General features: G+C 33.4%; 1 pseudogene; it reads right to left on the reverse strand.

Moving 5' to 3' along the window:
* Positions 1-5,823: 5,823 nt before the first annotated feature.
* LOC112302566 (serpin B6 pseudogene) lies at positions 5,824-6,942 on the reverse strand (annotated as a pseudogene).
* Between the last annotated feature and the right edge of the window lie 5,973 nt (positions 6,943-12,915).

The raw sequence follows: 12,915 nt of genomic DNA on the forward strand, positions 1-12,915 counted from the left end.
AGATATGTCATTGGGATGTTGGCAATTTTCTATGACTCTTTCACATTTTTGGACACCTTGTGAACAGAGATACTGATGGAATTTGTTCTGTGCTATCTTTTCAAGAATGGTTGTATAACAAACAGCCTTAGGAGTGAGAGATGAAACTTTTCTTTGAGGCAGAGAGCAGGTTTGTTTGCTAACTGGATAACTAATTTCAAGGGCAGTATTTCTCCGCAGGGCAACGGTTAGGGAGGATAGCTTCCGGCACATTACAAAAATACTGAGGATTCCTAGGTTCAAAGTTTTTCATCTGTGGTGCAATCACACTGTATCGGCAGCATTCTCCTAAGACAAACCATGTTCCTTTCATAAAAATTGGGAAGCATTATTGGCAGGAAAACAGACACATAGAATAAATGGCACAGAATTGAGAGCCCAGAAATTAAACCACATGTAAATGGGTAAATAATTTTTGACAAAGGAGCCAAAAAACATATGATGGAGAAAAAAAGCCTCTCCAATAAATGGTGCTGGGATATTTGGAAAGCTACATGCAAAAGAATGAAACGAGACTGCAGTTTGTCACCAGGTAGAAAAACTAATTCAAAATTGATCAAATATCTAAGCATAAGATTTGAAACAGTAAAGTACTAACTTATAGACCTTGATCTTAGAGATTTTATGAATTTAAACTCAAAGGCAAGGAAAGTAAAGGCAAAAATAAATGAATGGGACTGTATCAAACTAAAAAACTTCTTCACAACAAAAGAAACTTCCAGCAAAATAAAAAGGCAACCAATGGAATGAGAGAAGATGTTTACAAACAAGAGGTTAATATCCAAAATATATTTTAAAAATCATACAACTCAAGACCAAACAATCCAATTATAAAATGGGCAGAGGGCCTGAACAGACACCTCTCCCAAGAAGATGTATAAAAAGCCAACAGATATATGAATAGATGTTCAGCTTCACTATTAGGAAAATACAAATCAAATCTACAATGAGATCCCACCTCACAACTGCTAGAATGGCTATTGTCAATAAGACAAGTAATAACAAGCGTTGAAGAGGTTATGGAGAAAAAGGAACCATCATTTACTGCTGGTGGGAATGAAAACTTGTACAGCCACTAGGGAAAACAGTATGGCAGTTCCTCAAAAAATTAAGACTAAAGTTACCATATGACCAACAATAGCTCTTCTGGGTATCTACCCTAAAAAATTGAAAACAGTTATTTTAATGATATTTTCACTCCTATATTCACTGGAGCATTATTCACAGTGGACAAGCAATGGGAAAAACTAGGTTGTCCCTTCATAGAGGACTACCTAGTCCTCTACATATGGTACATACACAAGACCATATTTCTGGACCATATGAACCATCCAGAAAGTATCCAGCCATGTACTATGAAAAACAGAGACATTTATTGAAGAAGATACAAATACAAGAAATATTGTACATAGGACAATGATGCCTTGGTCCCCTCCAAAGTAGGCACCTTGGGACCTCACACAGTTCTTTCAGTGTCATTAGCAACTGCAGCGTGATGCTCTGGTAGCAGAAGCTGTGGAATGAATTTTGCTATGACACGTTTAATGCCATAATACTGTGTCAAAATCTCAGACACAGTAGTTTTTGGGATCCCCAGATCAACTTCTAGTTCCCACACTGTCAGTTGACAATCTTTGTTGATTTCAGCCCATACATGATCAACATTCTCAGGTGTTTTGCTGGTTATAGACCTTCCAGAACATGGATCACCTTCAAAAGATTTTCAATCATTGAAGCATTTGTGCCACGTTTTTACTTGTGCAGTACTCATTGAACCATGCCTGAAAGCTTTCTTGATCATCCAAATAGTTTGCACAGAGAAATGAAGCTGAAGGCAAAATTTGATGCAGATTCATTGCTCTACTCACTCAGTCATATTGAATGCAACAGCCACACAGTACAAGTGCTCACTCAGTGGCATCCACTGCCTCCTCTGACTAGCACAATGAAGTCATCATTGTTCATGCATGTGCATTCCAGTCCAGCCTCCTTGGCTGCTAGGTTACATTGATGTCATGCAAACCATTCTCTTTATATTAACAATGGCTGCACTTTTTTTGGACAAACCTCATATACTATTGAATACTACTCAGTCGTAAGATGAAATATTGCCATTTGAGATAACATGAATGGACCTTAAGAATATCATGCTAAGCAAAATAAAAATAAATTAGAAAGGATGGCATATATTTAAATTAAATGGTACAAAATTAAAACAAAAAAATTAAGCTAAGAGAATAGATAATTGTACCACAGAGACCTGTTTCAACAATGTTCTTGGCAATATTGTTCAAACTTGATTGCTCTTTATCATCTGCATTTGAATTTTCTCATCTTTAAAGTACATACATTTCTTCATGTTATTTGGAAGAATAAATGAAAAAGTCTATATAAAATGTTTGATACAGTGCAAACCCTCAAAAATAATATTTTTCTACCAAACTACTCCCCCAATCATCCACCAATACTGTATCTTTCTTTACAAAAATAGAATCTTGAAAATTATGTTCAACAATATATCTTTATTTATAAAATTTGTTAATTGTAGAATGCAATATCAAAATAGTATAAACAAATCCATGTTGTTTACCTGTGTCAACTTGCATAGAAAGGCCTACACAGGTATTCTGTGAAGGCTATGCTGATTAACTGTTTAACTATTTTTCTTTTCCTAGAACTCAAATTTTCAGATTAATTAAAGTTTTCACTTTGGAGAAGTAAATGTAGGTGTTTTGCTCTGGTATCTAATACCACCTTATTGAATTAGAGATATATAAATATATTGTTTATAATGAAAAATAAAGAAACAAATAAAAAATGTCATGATACAGCTTTAAATAAAATATGCATATACCTTTATTTTAAAAGGCTTTTAAAATATGTATCATTCAGAATTTCAATTGCTTTCAGAAGGATTAGTCCAATTATCATTCCAGTCTTACTACTAAACATGTGAGACTTATTTTTTATTTTATTAGTTAACAAATTCAACTGAAACAAATAACTAAATTCATAGGCACAAGGCCATGAATAGCCATCTACGTGGTTCTTATTTAATCATCTAATTTAAATAGTCATACAAGACACCAAATGTAACAAGATAGTGGTAGACCATATGTTTCAATTCATTATATTATTTTGTAATAATTGATTTATAATAAACTTACTAAAAATATATTTTAAGGAAGACTAGTATACTTTATACATTCAATTGGCATCAGAGTTAAAATAAAAATTACACTGACCTTTTATTTAGGTATCTCTTCTAACTGTACATTGTGAAGAGCATTAGTATTTTTAGAGAATAAAAGATGTTTAAATGGGAAAGTACAGGAATGTGAAGAGAGAAATTTAATGCAAGTAGTTATTTTTGGAAACATTTTTAGCAATCATAAACATTTAAAACTCACTATTTAAATAGAAAAGATTTAAAATTAGAAGAAATAAATTAAGAAGCAAGACAAGGTAAATAAACATGAAGCTCATGTGGCTTACTATATTGTGAGCAGAAATGTCTTGTGACTGACCCAAGGCTCACATGGTACAGTTAGCGTCCATGAAGCTGTGCCAAGTTAACTTGTTAACTTATAATTTTGGTAAAATCTAAAAATGTCTTGACAAGGACAACTGTCAAAAATTAAATATGCCCAGGGATTAGATAGTAATAATATATCTATGTTAATTTTCTGATTTTGATATTTTTGTGTGATTTTGATTTGATATTTATTGTGCTTATGTTATAAAATAATTACACAGTCAATTATATGATGATGGTATTCACCATGTAAAATACTTACATCCTGAGTTTAAGAAAAATTGTGCTTATAATTTTTTCCATAAGTTTAAAATAACTTCAACATTTTAAAGCTATACTAAAAACCTAAGTTACAAAAAGATAAAATAAAAACCTAAATTCCAAAAAAATAAAATAGATCCAAAAATACACTAGGTATTAGGAAGCAAATAAAATCAAACATACAAACATTTTTCAATCAAGAAAAAGCAGCAATAAGAGTACAGAACAAATACAAAAGTTATATATATGCTTAATAACAATAAAATAAAATGTAGAAATTAAATATTTTAAAACATAATTGAAAATCACATATATCTGAGAATATTGAATAACAGAGACTAACACACAAAAATGTTCTAGTTACTATATTGGCTTTTTTCAAATAGAAAAAAAAATGGGTGAGAAAACAGAGTAAAAGATTTAAAAGAGGAAGGAAACTAGGTCATAATTTGAATTTTTTCCTGATCTTAATAAGAATATTTTTTCTGTATTTCTTTATAGTCTTTATGAACAAGTTTGATGGTGTAAGAAAATGGATGAAAGTATTTGGTATTTCAACAAAAGAAAATGTGAAACAAGTGATAGCCGTGTTAAATGTGGAAAAAGCAAATAGGTAATTATAAGATATTCAAATTCTTTCTGTGTTATTGAGAACCAAACTTTTTTGTGTAGGAAAAAGGGAAGATAATAACTATACGCATAGGTTCCCTAACACAGTCCTCACCAAAGGACTAAAGTCGATGACTGGCCTAGTAGCAATGAACATCCACACCAGTTAGATTATAACATTGAAATACCACTGCCCCCTACAGAGACTAGGACTTCCTGCAAAAATGGTTATTTCCAAGTCTGGAGCAGACAATATTCAAGTAGAGCCTGAAATACCTTATCATATTAGAAATTAAAGAAGATATCAAAACTACCAGTTATGACAAAAAAAGAATTAGAAACTATGTCTAAGAGATTTCCACTGGCCAGAGTTGAGGCAATTTGAACTCCAGTAAGCATAATATTTGCAAATAATTGAAACCCATGATTGTATTTAAATCATGTGTTCTTAAAGAATTTTCAAAAAATAGCTAATAGGTCACCTATGATGAATAATGGAGAACTATTTTATTACTTGGAAAGATAGTCAATAAAAGGAATAATTAAATATTTATCCTGACTTTTCTATATGAAGTAACTCAAGGGGTAATTAAATAGTAAATAAGGAAAGCAGATTTTCAAGAGAAAACCAAACTTACTATCTAATGCTGAAAGTGCAGAGAGCCACCATGGTCATTCCAAAGACCTTGGACCTGGGTCTGATCAAGCCTTTGTATCCATATGACCCTTTGCAGAGGATACAAAGACAAATGTTGAACAATGAATATGCAATTGGCAAAATTCACACTGTGGAAAATCCTGCATATTGCACTAAAGGCTTGGCTCAGATCCTTCAACTGTTACAGGTCAGGAAAGTGATTACTATAAAATATGGAATAGTGGGTCCGTTCGGTAGGAAGAAAGGGATTGTGGTGGCAATGATAGGGCATATACATGGACATCTACAGAGGCTGGCCAAGTTGTATTTTTTAATTAGATTTTGTGTTCCAATAGTGTCTGCCTTAAACAATTATGCTCTAAATATTGTTTGCATGGTTGTAAAGTTTTCTGTTAGTCTTACATGTATTACAGTAAAAAAGTAAAATTAAATAAATTAACTGTCTATGGAAAAATGAGATTATAAGAAGAAATAAAAGATACAAATATTTTAATTAAACATGCACTTATATAAAAAGCTATAAACAGTAATACATTATTTTGACTTATAATATAAAAGTTTGGGCTCACTGACACATGGTGTATCTTATTTTGGGGGGGACTTCACAATTAGGGCCTTTATTTTTGGATAGGTTATTTTAGACTTCAGGCATATTGTGAAGTGTCACAGGAACAGTGGGTCATTAGGACACAGGAGAGAAGCTACATGCAGTGCAGGTCATCTACTTAAGGGAGGAGAATCCGCCACAGAACAGAACACCATTGGCTTTGCTGTGCTGAATATAGAAAAGGAAGGGGTGGTCAGCACAGAACGTGTGGATGATTCCTGCACATCCAAACATCAGATGGCGGCAGTGGCGAACGTAGCCTCCTTGCCTTCCTCGTTGGTCTCCACAAAGGAGTTATGTATGACCTGGGACAGAAACAGCTCTCTCCCAGACATTCCAGAAAAGTCTGGCCGGTCCCGCTCAAAGTGATGCCCAGAGAGTGAAGGACGTCCCTGTGCCGTAATTCCCCTACAGTACAAATCGAGGGAGGAACTCTTTCAGATTTTCCTCATTCATCTTATTTGGTCTGGTCCATTCTGGGAATTTCTCATAAGAAAATTGCCCACCGTTTCCAGATCGACATTTTCATCAGGCGGCAGGGTTATCATATTCGGCTCTTTGCCTACGTTAGGCAGAACCACAATTTTGGTGACAATATCTCCTATGCAGGTCATATTAAAGGTAGATTTCTTAACCATTATTCCCACAGGTTTCGCCTCACTCTTGCTCAGTTTAAATGGTCTTTCTTTGGTCTACTGTTTGTTAAACAGATTACCACAGTTTCCTTTGAAATAGATGGCATTCAGGAGAACCAGACAAGTAACTTGATTAACTCAATGTAGAGACAGCAACTCTGTAATTTTACCTCCTGTCTTGTTAGCTGTCCAGATGTTTATTTCTTCTCCCCTCGTCTGTAGCTCTGAAGAAGTCAAGCTCTTCCAACCCTGCTTGGTAGAATTTGCAGCAGGAATCCTTAAAAGATGAGTTGAAACCATAAGACTTTTCTTCAAAGAGCTCATTTGCTCTTCCAAGTAAGTACCGCATGTCAGTCCTGCTGACCTGGGTGAGAAGTGACTGGAAACCCTGGGAGATCTTCACCTCTGTCACCACTTTTACTTAAAGAACACGCCTGAACCATCTGGGCTATGGTGTTTCCCTTTTCCCCCATGAAGACCAGGGCCAGGGAAGAGGAGATGCTCATGGGCAAGAAAAACATGTTTTCGAGTTGTTTTCCCCCAGCTTTTTCAAAAAGTATAAGGCGAAAGTGCCATTTGCTTCTGACGGAGTATCCATGATGGTAAGTCCCAGAGCCTTGGCCATGAGCTGGAGTGAGCAGAGCAGCAGCCTGTTTATTTCTTAACAGCAACTTGAATTAAAAATATATGAACATGAAGGGCAATTAATATTAGTGTGAGAATCACAAATTTACAGTAGTGAGTGGAAGTTACAAGTTTTAAGATAAGCAAGTAATGTGGCGACACAAATTCTATTCAGTGAAAATAAATCAATATGATTTTATTTAAAAAAGTAAAAATACAATTAAATTTTTAATTATAGTGAGGAATTTTAGTCATCAGCAAATGTCAGAAAAATATCACAATATATAGAAAATAAATGAATATGGAAAAGAAAAATTATAGTCTAATTTAGTAAGCAGACTAATAAACTGCTATAGTTTAAAATAAAGGCTTCAGATAGTCAACAGTTCAGAATGTTAGTTAAGAATGGTATTCAACTAGAGATGAATGATTAAAGAGAAAATTCACAGTATAAGTAAAACCAATAGAAGCACAGTGATACTGATAAAGAATTTTTGCTTTTGGGGGTCCACCACCATCCTATTGTGGTAATTAATCATCGGTGCTCCTCATTAAGTTTCAAACATACTTGCTGTTGAATAACTATTTTGTTTTGTGTAAGTTTAGGAAAAAAGAGAAGAGAAAAGTATTTTCCTAATATGATTTTTTTTCCTGTGGATGTGAGAAGATTTGTAAAGAGAAGCTCTTTATGTAATCATGGTTTTAATTAAACATGTGAATCAAATAATCTTTTAATACCTTGACATGCAGCATCCTACATGTTTATACTGGCATAAATATAACAAAGAGAAAGAAAACTAAAGAGAGGGGATTGATGTGAACTAACAAAAGAAAGGCACTAGCTGAAAGGAAAAATAATACAGAAAACAAACTTGAAGTAAATGTGCTATAAATATATGCAATATTAATATCAACTTCCTAAAATATAAGCAATAGGCTGAAAGTATTAGGTTTAATAAAAGTATACTTTATCAGGATTAGTTTGATCAGATGTTGAGAAATTAAGATATTAAGATGTTAAGCAGGGAACCACAAGAATGTCAGATATCTGAATTGTTAAAATGATGTAAATGTGTCCTATGAAGACCAATTCAGCCATAATGACCTTTTATCTTCAAATATAATAATGGCAAGAAAGACAATGAAAGAACAAAAAATTCTAGTATATGTTATAGTTCTTCATTATATGCTAATGGCCTTATATAGAACACAGATCCTCCAGTGCTTTATAACCCTTCTTGTTTAATCACCTCAAAATATAAGTAAAAATAGTACTGATTTGTTTACAAATAAGAAAACTGAAGCTCATGGAACTGAAATACTTTGCCAGATGAGCACAAGTAAATAAGACTTCCTTCTTTATTTCTGTTTCTTTCTAAATATTCTTTTAATTAACTCACTAGAGATTATTTTCTAGAAAATGCTTTTCACTGATCACTATTTAAAAATAAATCTATTTTTAAATTTACAAATAATTATAAACTGCTGTTCTGTTCTTTCAAATGAGCGTTTTAAAGTCAAAATTGAATTTGAAGCAAAGCTTGCTGATCTTGACCTTTAAGGGAGGAGTTCTGTGGCTAAAGATAGCCATGTCAGGATGGATTGAAAATTGGGTTGTATGTGGTTAACTGGCATCATCCCTCCATTATGTCTATAATTGTTCTAGATTTATATTGTCTTCTCAAGGCATTACTAAGCTAATGAGAACAAATCAGAGCATCATTTTAGGTTTACTGTATTTCCTCTTAACTCTGGAGTTTAACTTTGTTACATTTTAGGAAGTACAAAGTTCAAGAAGGGCATGTTCAAAAAGAGGACACTCAAAGTCATTGTATTTATAATCTTATAGATTTATTTTCTTTTAGTGTTTAGCATGAACAAGCACTGAAAAAAATTGAAAACTTTTATAGGAAAAGTAATTATAAATATAGAACAACAGAAAAAATAAATCCCTCCCAAAAATAATCATTGAGTTGGGAATGAAAAAAATTAAATGGGATTTTTATAAAATAGGATAATGGGGGGGGAAGGGGAAGAGTTTTAAGGAACACCTATAAAAGACACATGGACAAAACCAAGGGGGGATGAAATCAGGGGAGGGAGGTGGGGGTGGCTGGGGTGGGGGGGAGTGAAGATGCAGACAACTGTACTTGAACAACAATAAAAAATGATATTAATGACAAAAAAGTAAGAAAAATTAACATGGTGATAATAACCATTTCATAAAGTTGTCATCAGAAAATAACTAGAAAGGGAGAGGTCTATGTACCCATGTACTTCATTATATATATTTTTTATTATGAAACAAACACAAATAAATGTTAAAAATAAAAGGGATTTTTAAATGTCTTCAAATATTTGCAAACCCTCTTAGAAGACAGAATAGATCAATTATACATAGATTCATAAGTATAGTTTACAGATCAGTGTTTGAAAATTAAGGGGTTACATTTGATGAAATGAAGGAATAGTTAAGGTTGTCTAAAGATAGGATAAGTTACCTTTCTGAGTTTATTTCCTCCTCTCTAAAGCAAGAAGTTTGGATGAGGTGATTTCTAACATTCTTTTCAGTTTTACTATTGCACAGTGTTATGTTTTAGATATTGACACCCTCCCCCAGTGCCTTTATGGGAGCTACTCTTGTGAAATAGATATTTAAAGTGTATCACATGAGATGACCCACCTCCATACATCTGCTTACCACTCACCATCTGTATGAAATTCTCTCTTTATTTATTTTAATTAAAGATGAAAATGAATCCAAAACAATTTGAACATCTTCCTGATGTCCATACCATTCTTATGGTAATGTATCAATTTTTATTATTTGTTATTTTTTAGCCCATCATTTATTTCCTTTATAGGCAATAAACATTGTTTATAAACTTTCAGTGTGGAAAGGGATCTTCTACAATGAAATCACTTGGGGTTTTAAAACTTAAATAGCTGAACCTGATTCTAGAACTACAGGGAGCCATGAAGTTATTCTTCGTATAATATGCTGAACTTTATTCTTAGAGATACTTAGTGTATAGAAGAACTGTTGCAAATTATTTTATTACCCTTGTCTCTTCCAACTCCCATCAATCTTGGCTCAATTTTATTACCAATACACAGGATCAACTTTCTTATTTGCTGGTCTAATCTTGAATACATTTTCAAGATATCTCTATATCCTCAAGTTCATCAGCCTGGGCAGGCTGATGATTTATCATTATAAACCTTGCTCTCTGGGAACTGTTTTTCTGAACACTTTCCACTCTCCACTTATGATTTAATTAGTATTCTGTTTCAAAATAGGTCAAGTGGAAACATTATGTTTACCTGTTTTATTAATGATACAGTTTAGACTATCCCACCCTATACATGTGCCATCATGGTGAACCATCTTGGACCTCAATGATAGCCTCAGTCAAGCCCAAATATGTCATCTCCCTTTAATTATTCTAGTTGGAATTCCCTGTACCCAGTAATGGGGCCAGCTTTATGACTAAGACTCTTTAGTGGCCCAGTCCTAATCAAAGGTATGCAATTCTACTTCTTCCTGTACTCACTAAGCCTCTGAGTGGAAAGCCTGCTTTTTGGGTGAGAGAGGATAGAGGGAAGACCTATCCTCACTGACAAGAAGCATTTAAACCAACATTACCAAGCCTCAAAACAATCTATCCCTTTTTCTTTTCACCTCTCTCCTTCATATGCTTAGATAGGATGAAACAGATGCTCATTAATTCTTAAAATTCATTTAAAGTATATAATACACACTCTCAAATTACTGAGATTAAAATACATGGTAGTTATATAACTTGCAATGTGTCCAGAATTAATCAATAAGTCAACAGCACTATTAGCAAGGAAGGCTGTCAAGGTTGAAGAATTTTACCCAAAGCCTGAAAAGGAAACACTCCTCAAGTTGTCATTGGTTGGCATGATCTGAGCAAACAAACAGTGCTGTTGCACAGTGTCAACGGCCTGCACTATATGCCCTGTTTTGCTTTTTGCAGACCGCAAAAAGCCCGACAGCTGTTACTGAGTTAAGAAGAACTAAAAAATTTACAGTAGGTGGTACCACCTGTGCTTTTCTCGTTCCACCTTTCCTTTTGGAACTGGGTGAAGAAGATGGCACTGATTCAATGTCAGGGAGGGGAGTGAGTAGTCAACTGTGGCTCAATTCTGATTTGAAAGAGTAACATCAACTTCACATGTCACAGGAATGTGTGCTGATGAATATCTTCTCTTGCTTTTGCTTTATCTATTTCAAGCATCTAGCAAAAGACCATAAATAAAAAGCAAATATGAATTCAGCTGACTTCACTGTAAAATGAAAGAAAGATTTACAACCCAGATAGAATGAAAGATTCTGTATATGTGTAATTAATGATCTCTCCTACATTATGCTTCATTTTAGCTTCTTTACCATAAAGCCTATAAAAATACACTTGCCAAGTTACTACCTACTTGATCCTCTTAGCTGTGGAATTTCAAATTTAAGCAGCCACTTTGAGAAACATGTCTTCTATTTCCAACTGAAGTGTTTAGGGGATTATGAAAAACAGAAGTCATGTGGGGACAAAAATCATTTAGAAATGTGGTATGTTGAGCTACCTAACATTTATATATGAAATTTCCCTTATGTGCTAAATTCTAAAATGTAATATACAGAATAATTTAAGGTATATAATACAAAGTTTTGGACAAAAGCAAAAGTATTGAGTGCCTCAATTGAATCAGAGAATCCTTACTTAACCATGAGGTGATATTCCTGCACCTTGCCCTCCTGAACCAATGATTTTCAACAGATGTGCTACAGGAACTTTTGGAACATGCCATACCTGACTATTTAGTCAAGGACACTGACTTCTTTTCTCTTCAATTGTCCAAAAAAAAAAAAAAAAAAAAAAAAAAAGACAGCAGCCAACACAGCAATGACTGTCCGGTGTGAATGAATCAAAGTTATAACTATTTTTTAGATTGGCAAAAATGTATTTTTTGTTGTGTCACAGAATTTTAGTGATTGTGTGTGCCATGAGATGGAAAAGGTTGAAAATGCTGTTCTAAGATAATCAATGTCACATAAATCCAACTGGAACTTGTTCAATGAAGAAAACTACCAAGTCATAATCTTCTCTCATCATTTTTACTACTTTTCACATTTTCCATAGTTAAAATGTAAATTTGCTCAATACCAGAGATCCAAAGATCTAAACAATATTCTGCAGCATTTTTTATTGATTGATGCAGATGGTAAGTGGAAAGATAGGTAGGGAACTTGGAGACAAAGGACACACAGCAATCCATTAGGGGAAAAAGAAGTATGGAAAAAATCCATACTTTTTCATCCATTGATACCAGAATTCATTAATTAGTTCTATTCATTTCTTCACATGATAGTCAAATCTTACTCCAGTTTTGTTTTCTGAGGAAAATTTTCCTAAATAAACTAATTGTCAATATGGTATATTCCAACCCCATCTATTGTTTTCTGAAACAAGGAAGGGAAATAATACTCTTGGATAAAATATATATATATATATATAGTATAGCTTGAAAGCATTTTCCTTTGGATGACTCAGGATAAAACTTTAGCCAAGGAATAATGCTGTTTTTCTGCAATTTTAGAAAAACATTTGGACCTATCTGAACATATTAACTGTAACTTTCATTTATAACGTTAAAATGTTTCATTTATAATCATGAATTAAGTATAAATTCACAGAATGGCCCAAATTTACTTAAGCTCAGTTCTTGTTATTCATCTAAATTTCTCTACTAGCTGTTCCTTGGCACCGTTTTTCTCCATAGTAAAATGAGTAAATAATATCATATCCTGATAGTTCTTAATTACTCTGAGCACATTCTTTATTGATAGGGTATTTACTTACAATTTGGTTTTTCTCTTCAGTCCATTGAGACACATTTTTCTCCACAGTACATATTGGCAACAGTATTA

Source organism: Desmodus rotundus, chromosome 2 (genome assembly GCF_022682495.2).
Source record: "Desmodus rotundus isolate HL8 chromosome 2, HLdesRot8A.1, whole genome shotgun sequence".
In the NCBI taxonomy this organism is placed as follows: Eukaryota; Metazoa; Chordata; class Mammalia; order Chiroptera; family Phyllostomidae; genus Desmodus; species Desmodus rotundus.